General features: G+C 45.8%; 1 long non-coding RNA gene across 2 annotated transcripts in view; it reads right to left on the reverse strand.

The window, feature by feature from the left end:
* LOC133117017 (uncharacterized) overlaps nucleotides 1-12,500 on the reverse strand; it is a 90,369-nt gene that overhangs the window by 24,221 nt on the left and 53,648 nt on the right. The window contains exon 3 of one of the 2 annotated variants that reach the window (XR_009705918.1): nucleotides 4,020-4,149. The exons of the other annotated variant lie outside the window; for it this stretch is intronic. This is a non-coding gene — a long non-coding RNA (uncharacterized LOC133117017). Of the gene's footprint in view, nucleotides 1-4,019; nucleotides 4,150-12,500 lie in introns of those variants that run through there. 2 annotated transcript variants of the gene reach the window in all.

The following is a 12,500-nucleotide window of genomic DNA, read 5'->3' on the forward strand; positions in this document are numbered from 1 at the left end:
ATTGACACGATCGATGTTTGTAACCGCCAAAAGCATTTCATTTCCTCTCCAAACCATGATACGTGCATACAGCACTCGCGGCCTTCTTACGCGAAATGAGACCCGTGAATAAATCTTTTTTTTTTGCGCAAGCAGTGAAAGGGTCTGAATACTTTCTGAAGCCGCTGCGTACTGCGCGTGCATGTATGTGCATGTGCGGGTGTGTGTGTGTGTGTGTGTGTGTGTGTGTGTGTTGCGGTCATGTTGAGAATCCAGTCCTATTTACCTTTCATTTTTACGACGGTAAGTCAGATAAATCACGTCTCAGCAGCAGGAATGTGACGGAGCCGCATCGGAGGCTCCAGCTCTTAACTCCGCTCCGTTCAACACCTCCAGTGTCAACGCCATCCGCACGGAGATCTTCACGCACATACTCAACACAGCCACGACCACTGAGAATGATGGCTATTCTAACGTGACTTATATATGTAAATAATTAGGACACAAGTTCCTAAAAAGCTGTGTTAGGGGAAAGACTGAACAAAGCTGACTTCATGTGTCAGAGGTTGGTTTGAGGTCTGGATCACAGGCCGTTTAACCAGGTCACACAAAGCTGGGCCCTATTCATGATACGATAACTACTGTATGTAGAACATTAATGAACTATATGTAAAGGAAACGGAAACCACAAACTCCACTTACATATTGGAAATCAGTGCTGTCAGCAGACCCAATGCGGCATGTTTACAGTTTGTTAATTATATGCTTTATTAAAATGAGAAAACTTAAATATTAAAATATGAAATAATCACAAGACAAAAAATATGTGGTGGATGATGGACAACATGTGTAAACAGTTTATCAAATAAAAAAACATTTTATAATACATATACAGTATGTATAAAAGGCTGACACTCAAACAGAAATAAAAACGTTTCTCTTCCTCTGATGTATTTTGGGAGCCTGAGGAAAAGCCCACTTTAAAGCAGATTATTATATATTATTATTATTATAGATCCTATAAATGTATTTACAGCCTTTGGCTATTCATAACCACATCGTCGCAGGGAACACCTCCATTTTCTCATGTCGGTAATTTCAAAGAACCATTTTGCACTTTGCTCTGCCGTCTCTCTCCCGCAGAAAGAGAGGCTCCACAGACAATTCCCCCCCACCTCTAACTGGCAGCAGTCCTGTATCATTAAACCCAATGTCCCTCTCCTACGGGAGTCCAGCGTGTTGTCATGTGGCCAACTTCGCATCTTATCATTACATTACACACATTCATCCAGAGCAACTTTCACACATCTTTTTGCATTTAAACGTCATCCATTTATGCGGCTGTTGTACACTCACCGGGCACTTTATCAGGAGCATTTTTACTTTATTGCACCTACTTAATTAATGCAATGATCTAATCAGCCAATTGAGTGGCAGCAATGCAATGCATTCAGTCATGTAGATATGGGTCAGGAGCTTCAGTTAATGTACACATCAACCATCAGAATGGGGAAAAGATTTGATCGAAGTGACTTCGACCGTGGAATGATTACTGGTGGCAGACGCACTCTAGTCTCTAGAGTAAAGAATGGTGAAAAAATAATTAAATCCAGTGAGCAGAAGTTCTGCAGACAGAAACGCCTTGTTAATGAGAGACGTCAGAGGAGAAGGGCCAGACTGGTCACAGCTGACCTGAAGGTGGCAGTAACGCAAATAACCACACATTACAACAGTGGTATGCAGAAGAGCAGGGGTGGCCTGTAGCGTAGTGGTTAAGGTAAATGACTGGGACCCGCAAGGTCGGTGGTTCGAATCCCGGTGCAGCCACAATAAGATCCGCACAGCCGTTGGGCCCTTGAGCAAGGCCCTTAACCCTGCATTGCTCCAGGGGGAGGACTGTCTCCTGCTTAGTCTAATCAACTGTACGTCGCTCTGGATAAGAGCATCTGCCAAATGCCAATAATGTAATGTAAAGCATGTCTGAACACACAACGCATCATAACTCTGAGTGGATACTCTCTGTCTCTTGTCTCACACTCATATCACTTATAGGTTACTGTAAACTGTTTCTGTAAAGTTACTGTAAACTGTTACGGCAAAGTTACTGTAAACTGTAAGGGGCACATCCAATTCCAAAGGGTTAAAAAAAAGTCTGATCATTTTCAAGTTAGTTTCCCCCCTGGAAGAAGCAAGCACAAGCATGCTGAAGCATTTAAGCTGGACATGTCAGGGAGGAATCTGCAGAATTCAACCTGCACGCTACATTTACCCACACGTGTTTTCATTTTGTCACCAGAGACTGAATGTCCCGTTCAGTGAATAGATCTTCACTTGGGTCATTCACGTTCATTCATAAAACTGAACACAAAACTTAAACTGATTCATCTACAACATTTTATTACTACATTTTCAATCTGTTCAATGTGTAGGCATTTTTTACATTATATATTATAAGTGGGAAATGGTTTACCATTTAATTAATAGAATATAATTAAAGCTGACTAAATGTCCAAAATAAATTTAATCTCCTTTTTCATGATTGTATGAATTCTTACAGGAATACTTTTTTGAAAACTAATGTCATTATTTGGAGATAATGTACAGTAAAATGGAGAATTTAATGTTATAACTAAATGTGCATTACTCACCAAAATACAGGTACCATGTGAAATACCGATTAGGGTCCCATCTCTCTCTCTTTCTATCTCTGTCTCTCTCTGTCCCTCTCTCTCTCTTTATGTCTCTCTCTCTGTCCCTCTCTCTCACCCTCTCCCTCTTTCTGTCTGTCTCACCCTATCTCTCTTTCTGTCTCTATCTCACCCTCTCTCTCTCTGTCCCTCTCTCTCACCCTCTCCCTCTTTCTGTCTGTCTCACCCTATCTCTCTTTCTGTCTCTGTCTCTCTGTCTCTCAAGCTATCCATGTCTCTCTCTCTGTCTTGCTCTCTCTCTCTCCCAGCATCTCTCTGTCTCTCTTTATCTCTGTCTGCCTCTGCCTCTTTGTCCCTTGCCTTCTCCCTCCCCCGCCTCATTGAGGAACAGAAGGCACCCAGAGCCGTACGCAGGTCTTCCCTTATTCAGAACTCAAGGTCTTTGCACAAAGGTACCACCACAGCACCGTCTGGCCTGACTCCTGAGCGCCCCCGCCATAAACAACCCACCCCAAAATAAAACTGCAATAACACGCTCATTATGAAGAAGACGATGACCATGAAGAAGAAGAAGGAGAAGAAGGAAGAGAAGCAGACCACAGCTTTAAAAAAGAAGGAAAAAGCCATTATTAGTCACCAGTTTCAAAGCCAATGTATAATAAAACATTTCCCCCTAGGTAAACCCGTGCAGTGCAAACAAGGAATTAACCACCCACTACATCTCTGAATAATACCCAGAGGAATGTACGTCTGCCCACTCAGCCACAATTAAAGGGTGACACACTCACACACGTATGCATACCTACACTTGCATCTGCACATACACACACGTGTACACACTCACACACGTATGCATACCTACACATGCAAACGCACATACACACACGTGAACACACTCACACACGCATGCATACCTACAAATGCACACGCCCATGCACACACGTGAACACACTCACACACGTACACATGCCCACGCACATCCACACACATGTACACACACACACACACACACACACACACAATATATCACATCCATACTAAGCAGTAGAACACACTATGAAGTTTACACATGCCTTTGAAGCTGGCTACAGATATCAGGTTGCCATGGATAGCTGAAAAAACAGTGGCCCGATGACGCAAATATACAAAACTGAAATTGTAATAGGACGAGCCGAACACAGTAAGAGTAAACACAGTGACCTCTCCTCTTTCTCCCCGCACAACACATCCGGCACGTCGCCAGAATCAGGGTTTCACTTCGCCTCACCGGAGCCCCATAAAACGTTAAATAGTTTTCCGGAGGGTTCCTGCGCGGGGCGTGCCGGGCGGGCGGGGGGGGGCATGCGGGCGGGCGGGGGGGCATCGCGTTCGGAGCGCCGCGCGGCCGGACCGGGCTCCAGTCTCCTCCCGAGCAGCTGACGGCTGGAACGCCGTTCTCCCGCTCGGCTGTCGTTCCCTTAGCAACGACTACAGTTGCTAGGGCCCTTATCCTTGTGATATCCTCTTGTTGCCTTTGCCACGTCTAAATGAGTGAGGAAAGAGGAGGGGGGGGGGGGGGGGGGGGTTTAACCGCACATTCCTGACGGCAGCAAAGCCGAATCGCAAATCCTATTTCAAATAATATATATGACATTCCAAAACAAGAATTAAAAAAATAAAATAAAAAACATAGCTCGGAGAGGCGTTTTTCGTTTTGTAGTCATTCTCTGTGAATTCACACCATAAACCACCTCTAGCAGATATGTTTGTTTTTTTTTTATCTGAAGTGGAAAAATAAAAACAATGAAGCAGTATTTATTAATGTAGATTTATGAACTGGCCACCTGAAATGTTTCCACAGAATTAAGTGTGCAGATTTCACAGCAAAGCAATTCAACTGTCAGCGAGCGTTGTGAAGAAAATGGATGACAATCCGCAGAACAACTTACTCATTGCAAACGGACTACGGCCGGCCAGACTCACAGCATAAGAAAACGGTTTATTTGCATGTCGGATCGTTTCTCATCCCAATGATGATGAAGATGGAGCGAGGTCACAGCTTTAAGATTGACTTTAAATCACACGCATTACTTGCTATGAAAACAGCGAAATCCTCACGATATAAACCGTTTCTGCTGTGGGAGAACACAGTGTCCAAGCTGACCAATCAATCAATGAAAAAACATTATAGGGTGGTATAGGAGTACAGGGCTTATAATTTAGATCATATGTGGGTTTCCCCCAAACTATACTCTCTTCAGCTCATCTCTTGAGGGGAACCCGTTTTTGTTCTTTGTGGAACCCTCTTAGGTAGGTGTGAAACGTGGGAAAGCTCCCAAATTCAACCATTTCACCAGGAAAGGAACTCTCGAACGAGATCGGATCCCTCTACGGGGACACCAAGAAGCCCTTTTTTCCCGAGAGCGCGTTTTGTAACGCCACCAGTCACGAAACAATTCCACATTCTTTAAAGGCCTTCCCTCTGAACGGAGCTCTCTCCGGCGTAGTCGCGTTTAACGTCTAAACCAATTCCACCGAGGCCGCGACAAAGCGAGACAACGCGGAGGAATTCTCGCCTCTCCGTGATTGACAGCAGCCTCGCGCCAACAGCACCTTCGGCAGCGAACGCCCACGTCAGCGCGCGTCCGCGGACGGCATTCCGCTCTCCGCTCGGCGCTAAAAACGGCGTGACTACGCACCCCCAGCGATTCACCCCGGGGCCAGGCGAGCTGTGCTTCCACACGCCGTCCCGGGACCAGGAATCTGCGGCATGCAGATCGCACGGTCATACCTGACATGCCTCAGATAAGCGCGGGACTTCCCCCACGTGCCGTGACTAATCCCGCACGGAGGGATACTTGAGAAGGCCGCGCCCCCCCCCCCCACCCACGTCCTGGGCAGGAGGAGAGGGGCGGGGCCAACCGATCGGCGGCAGCTTCCAGAGGCATTTAAATTAGGCTTCCCGAAGTCCGTGAACATTTCAGGCCCATTAGACACCAGAAAAATGTGTCGTTTGTTAAAGGGCACCAAGGGCAGGACTTAAGGACAAGATGGGATGTTTACTTTATTGTCCCCATTGGGAAATTGGTCTTGAACTCCCCATAGGGGAGAGAGATGGGTCAGCAGTTCACCTCAGAGCTGCCAGTTAACGTGCACGTCTGACAACGCCCTGAAGGTGTCTAACATTGCGATGTGGAAGAGAGCTAATTTGGGACAGTACACTGGCACAGGCTGAAGCCCAGGGCTGCGGGTTCGATCCCCATTCCAATGCACAGTATCAGACTGGAGCATCCACACCCAGAGCAACAGACCTCTTGACAAAGGCGAGATATAAATAACATATTCAGAAGGTACGCGCCTCACTGCTGGTGGTGGTGTTACCAGGGGGCAGAGAGGGGCAGTAACTAAGATGTTAAAAATCACAGCCACAGTGAATTGTGGTAAGACAAGCATTATCCCTGATGAAAATTGTCTTTTACAGTTTTTCAGCTCAGCTAATTCATACAAAAGACAAAACACATCACGTACTCTTAGTTTTAGGATGAAATGGATGCTTTTGTTTAAGATTTTAGGAAATATTAATATAACATTCATTTTTTTTTACATATTTTCAAAAGAACATTATAAATCATAAATGACTTAGACACTTCTGTACTGTATATATCGCTTCAATAGTGCAGGCCTGGGTTTCAGTCAAGATTCCCCCTCACAGTAAATACGACTAGCAGTCCAAGGCAAGTGTTATTTTATTCTTAACACAGACGAGTTCCGCCACTGCCAAAATAGAGAGGCCAAAGTGTTTGTGTAGAAAAATAACACGTACATTTAACTGCGAGCCAAACTTAGGGACAAACGCTTATTGAAAGTTTCATGGCTGCGATTGCGAGGCGCAGGATTGACGAACGCACTGCGGTTTCCTGCATGTGACGATGCGTAGATAAACACGGAGCGTCAACGCTGAGAGAAACGTCAGCCGTACGATACAGGAAAGAAAATAAACTCCTTCAAACAATACGCGCGATTTGGCAATGTCTTAGGGAAGTGATCTTTACTATACAATTATGGTATCCTTAGCTGCACTTTGTTTCAATGTCCAATTAATACTATATTTATTAATGTATTTATTTATTAACCCTGATTTATACAGGGTAGGCTGACTGTGTACGCATGCTCTTTTGCAGCAATGCCCTGTTAATGTGCCCCCAAGTAGCCTAACCTGCATGTCTTTGGACTGCGGGAGAAAGCCGGAGTACCCGGGGGAAACCCACGCAGACACGGGGAGAACATGCTAACATGCTAGCATGCTAACGGGATTTGAACCCAAGACCTTCTGGCTGTGTGCCGCCCAATAGACAGGTTTTATGGAATGTTTTTCCTCCCCAAAAATTCAGCGTTCTATTCCATTAACACAGTGATAATTGCACTGGCACTAGAGCGCTCAGTTAAAACGCTTCATATTTTAATCACACGTTTGTGATCTCACACCTGAGAGAGGTATTAATCACAAACACAGCTCAGTCAGAATCTTACTGGCAGGTGATTTTTTTTTGGGGGGGGGGGGGATTTTCTGTGGGACACTCTGACAGTGGGGAAGCCCAAATTGAAGAAACATTGGCACGTATTCTGCACAAAGTACTACATGTATAATTAATTTGTCATTGATGGGTAATAAACGCATGATGGTACTATTCTACAATTGTTCTCCTTTCATTTTCTTGGTCATGAAGGACATGGGAAAGGAGGATTATTCTTTTTTTTATCCATGACTAGACAACTTTTTACGCAAAACTCCAGGAAACAAGCATATGAACAACAATATATATATATATATTTTTTTTTAAAAGACTCCAATTTCTTCAGCTAAATGCTGAGTGACACTGAAATTTGATGGTAGGTGACTCACTCGGATTTCACAGATTTTTGAAAAGAGACTGACTGGAAGGACAAGCTGAAGAAAACTGATATTACTGACTGACAAGTCAAAAAGCATGCTGAGGTGTTCTCCCCCCCCCCCCTTCTCCCTCCCTCTCCCTCTTTCCTCCTCCCCCCCTTTCTCACTCTCTCTCCCTCTCTCTCTTTCTTTCCTCAGCTCTCTCTCTCTGTTCCCTTTCCCTCCTCCCCTCTCCCTTCTGCTCTTCCATTTCTCTCTTTCTCTATCCCTCCCTCTCTCCCTCCCTCACCATCTCTCTCTCCCTCTATTTCCCTCCCCCCCTTCTCTCTCTCCCTCCCCCGTTCTCTCTCTCTCGCTCTCTCGCCAGCTCCCCCTCCCTCCCCCTCGCCCTCTCCCTCGGTTGGTTCTCAGCCAGCATTGATCGTGCTCACCTCTTGCAGTGGCGCTCCTCCTGGCTGTGGGCACTCATGCCCACTCAGGCCTCCTCCCGAACGCCCCCTCAGTGTTCAGACTGGAGGGGTGACCTCTGACCCCCACAGCCTGCTCGCCACACAGCCACCGCCCACTGAGTCCCTGGCTCCGCCGAGCTGCCGCAGAAAACAGACCGCTCCGCCGGCCTCTCTCTACAGACCAGAGCCTCTCTCTACAGACCGCCTGTCTCTACAGACCAGAGCCTCTCTCTACAGACCGCCTGTCTCTACAGACCGCCTCTCTCTACAGACCAGAGCCTCTCTCTACAGACCGCCTGTCTCTACAGACCAGAGCCTCTCTCTACAGACCGCCTCTCTCTACAGACAAGAGCCTCTCTCTACAGACCACCTCTCTCTACAGACCAGAGCCTCTCTCTACAGACCGCCTGTCTCTACAGACCAGAGCCTCTCTCTACAGACCGCCTCTCTCTACAGACAAGAGCCTCTCTCTACAGACCACCTCTCTCTACAGACCAGAGCCTCTCTCTACAGACCGCCTGTCTCTACAGACCGCCTCTCTCTACAGACCAGAGCCTCTCTCTACAGACCACCTCTCTCTACAGACCTGAGACTCTCTCTACAGATCAGAGCCACTCTCGACAGACCACCTGTCTCTACAGACCAGAGCCTCTCTCTACAGACTGCCTCTTTCTACAGACCTCCGCTCCACCAGCCTCTCTCTACAGACCAGAGCCTCTCTCTACAGACCGCCTCTCTCTACAGACCCCCTCTCTCTACAGACTCCGCTGTGACGGAGAGGCGCCGCCGGCAGACTGTCGCGGTCGTGCTCGTTAATTGCAGGCATTACGGAACGGCACAGAAGCCACCTTACACCGCATGACTGAACGCAACAATTTGGTTATGTAATGGGGTAGAAAATACAGGGAGCGAGGCGAGGAATCGCTTGTTTCTCCGCCCCCACCACCCCCCCACCCCACCCCCAGCTAGTTCAGAGTGAGCAAAAGAAGGATTGATTTTTAAAAAAACATTCTGAACAATCTCTGGCGGACCACATTAACGGAGATGAATAGCCACACATCAAATTCTCAATGTATCAAACTGAATAATTCACAATCGATCATTTAGATCAATAACTATTGAGTTTGTACAGTGATTCAAAGGCAGCTCAAGTCTTATTTGGGTGTGTCGAGTAGCAGTTTGCCCACTGATAAACACATCGACCAAACTTAGTCTCACTTTCTCATCTGACCACAAAGAGACGAGCGGTTGTAATCGGACAGGATCTGAAACGGCCAGGAATGCTACTCTAGGTGTGATTCATGGGAGAGGCAGGCATTGGCAAACGCTACATAAGATATGCCATGACACTCTGCACATGAATGCTCTTGCAGGAGATTCAATGTGAAGCCTTCCTGGATTATCAGCAGAGGCCCTTTTTCAAGCGCAGAAAAACATGACTCACGAGGCACGACCGGACGCGCGCTCAAGACTGCGAACGTTACCGGCACAACGTACGCACGATGAACGATGTTGAATGAACATTCCATTAAAATGGCGTTGGTGGTGAACTTAACACAAATGAAAGTGACTTAGGTCTAGCAATGGCAGCTAGCTCATTTGTTGCTTACGTGTGACTTCTTTTTAAATGCATTATAACAGCCAAATAATTGTTTTCCCCATCAGTGGCCATTTTTGTTGACCACGCACTACCATCTCAAACTGTTAGCTAATATTGGCGAATGTTCGTGGCAAACAGAAACAGGTTGTCGGCTAAAGGAACAGGCGTCAGATTCTTCACATGGAGGGTGAACAGTCGAGAGCAGCTTAACCCTGGTCCAGCAGGCCTGGAGCTTCACCTCGCTGTGGAACATCTCAACCTTCAACCACAAACATCTTGCGTCGTCCTAATGATCTTCTCACCCCAGGGGGATATTTTCCTAAGCAGGATTACGGCGTTAGCTGGATAACTGCACTGAATAAAACCTGGAATAGCTCTTTTTATTTTACTTCAGTCCATGTTCCAGGTTTGGGAAGAGCCTGGGATTTACTCCGGGCAGTTAACTCAGCAATTCTTCTTTGTGAGACAGGGCCCAGTTCTGCCTTTAGTCATAGTAATCCATCTGAACACCTTGCTGGATTACACCCCTCCAGGACCAGCCCAGTCCAGTACTGGGGCTGTTTGGTGCTTGAAAGTGAATTTTCAGATGAGATCTGTGTTTCTACATTGAAATGATGTAGCTGGTGCAGGACTATATGTTCGGTTGCAAAGACTAGAACATCAGGTCAATAAAAAGTGATACTCTACAATAAATCCACAACATTGGTAGGATGGTCCAAAGCTTTACATTAAAGGAAACATTTCTGAAATGTGCGTTGAATTTAAAATAATTAAATTCCTCTCTGGTGCACATGCATGACTCAGAGTTGACTCAACAGATCATGATCTTCTGCATTCACTTTAAATGATTTAATTCAGTATTTACATTCCATCACAGATTATGCCCCGCAGTTAAGACTAATGTGTTAAGGCAAATATTAAAAGATTAAAAGAATAACAACAATTTGTCAAAGGTTGTTGCTGTACACGCTGTATGGTTGCTGTATATCTCCAAATGTAATTGCTAAAATGGAATTCACAATTAAATTAATAAAAGAAAAGTGTTTGTTGAACATACTGTATGTATTTCAATTACATATTCCAAAATCTAATATCAATTTGTTCAAGCAGCAAATTGCTCCAAGTCCCAACTGGCGCAAAAAGCCCCACATTATATTTTTGGCAAAGTAACCATTAATTTTCCAATACATTTTCCAATACACAACGGACAACTAGGCAGCCCTGCACATTGGCTGTTATGTTGTGCACGTTAACATGTTGGATTCGCAGAATAGTCCTGAACTCGCCTCTGTCAGTTGAGACGCTTTCCCACAAAGGCCTCCATCTTAGCCTCCTTGCTGAAAATGGCTTGGTAGAGTTGGACTTCCCCTTCCTTTACAGTACCGTGAAGAAGTATGTCCCCCCTCCTTCCTGATTACTGCATATTTCTCACGCTGAATGGTTACAGATCTTTTGACAAGATTAAGTATTAGACGACGGGAACCTGACACAAAACACATTTTTCCAATTATTATTTCATAAAATACCCGGATCACTCAAGTCAAGAAGTAATTGCCAACTTAACTGGTTGCACCACCTTCAGCAGCAGCAGTACCTCCAACCAAACTTTGATGTCTGTCTTCCACATCGCTGTGGAGGAATTATTGCCCAACACTTCTTAAACTTGACTTGACTTGTACTGCCCATTATAAAAATTAAATACAGTTTTAGTCAGCCATTCATTTTGCTTTCCTCTTATAGGCCTTTCACACCGGCAAGGCTCCGTGCCGGTTCCGGTTCCCGAACCTAATTTTGAACCGGCCGGTGCGTTCAGACCGGAAATAAATTGGTTCGGAACCTGACGTCATCAGTGGGCGTGTCATATTCTGCCTGCCTTTGTTTATCGAGCAGCTTTGGTTCTGCTTAAACTGGTATGGACGCGGGCTGGTTCGCCAGAAAGCACCAAGTTTCTGAGACTCCAGAATGGAAACAGAACCAGAACCAGAACTGCATCTGTCTGAAAGCGTCTTTAGTGCTTTCAGTCACTGCGAAGCACTACAAATACAGGTCTGCTGCTAGCTCTTAGCATTACAAATACAGGTCTGCTGCTAGCCCTTAGCACTACAAATACAGGTCTGCTGCTAGCCCTTAGCACAACAAATACAGATCTGCTGCTAGCCCTTAGCACTACAAATACAGGTCTGCTGCTAGCTCTTCACACTGCAAATACAGGTCTGCTGCTAGCCTCGGCCTCTGAAGCCGGCACTAAAGACTGAGAAAGGAAATGCACTTAATTACGAATTAACTGATTTGTTAAATACTTGTCTCCCCACAGGGACTGAAACCCTCAAACGGTGGCGAGAATAAAAATCTCGGTAGGAACTCGGCTATAGAGGGGGAGCACATCCCCCGCTGGCTGGCAAGGTGCAAAGGTAGAATGGATACAACAGAAATGTAATAAGCAATCCATTACAGTTGGCAATACAAATGGATTGAATTGGACTGGAGTTGAGGCAGTAAACTAGCGGGAAGTCAGAACGAGGGAAGCACAGTGAGCAGGTACAGACAGTTTATAAAGCGGCTTAAAAGGAAGCAATTTTTAGGACTTATTTTTGGGACATGCCTCAGAGGGACAGATGGGTAGAATCTGGGCTTGATGCAGCCTGAGATAGACAGCTGCCCTGTGTTTGCAGAGACGCAGAGCTCACCACGCTCACTGTCTCTCCCATGTAGGGCACTGTGCACTTCCCTCAACCAGTATTCTCATGCACAATAACCTTCGCCATTCTCTAATGTAAGGAATTTACAACTATGGTTTTTCACAATGCAAAGACAAGTTGGATTTTTATTCCAACAGTTATGTTAAATCAGGGGTGCACAACTCCGGTCCCGGAGGGCCGGTCTGCGAGCTGGTTTCTGTTCCAACCAATTACCTTAATTTATTTTTCTGACAGCTCTACAAATAATGCTGGTTC

This window comes from Conger conger, chromosome 17 (assembly GCF_963514075.1).
Source record: "Conger conger chromosome 17, fConCon1.1, whole genome shotgun sequence".
NCBI lineage: Eukaryota > Metazoa > Chordata > Actinopteri > Anguilliformes > Congridae > Conger > Conger conger.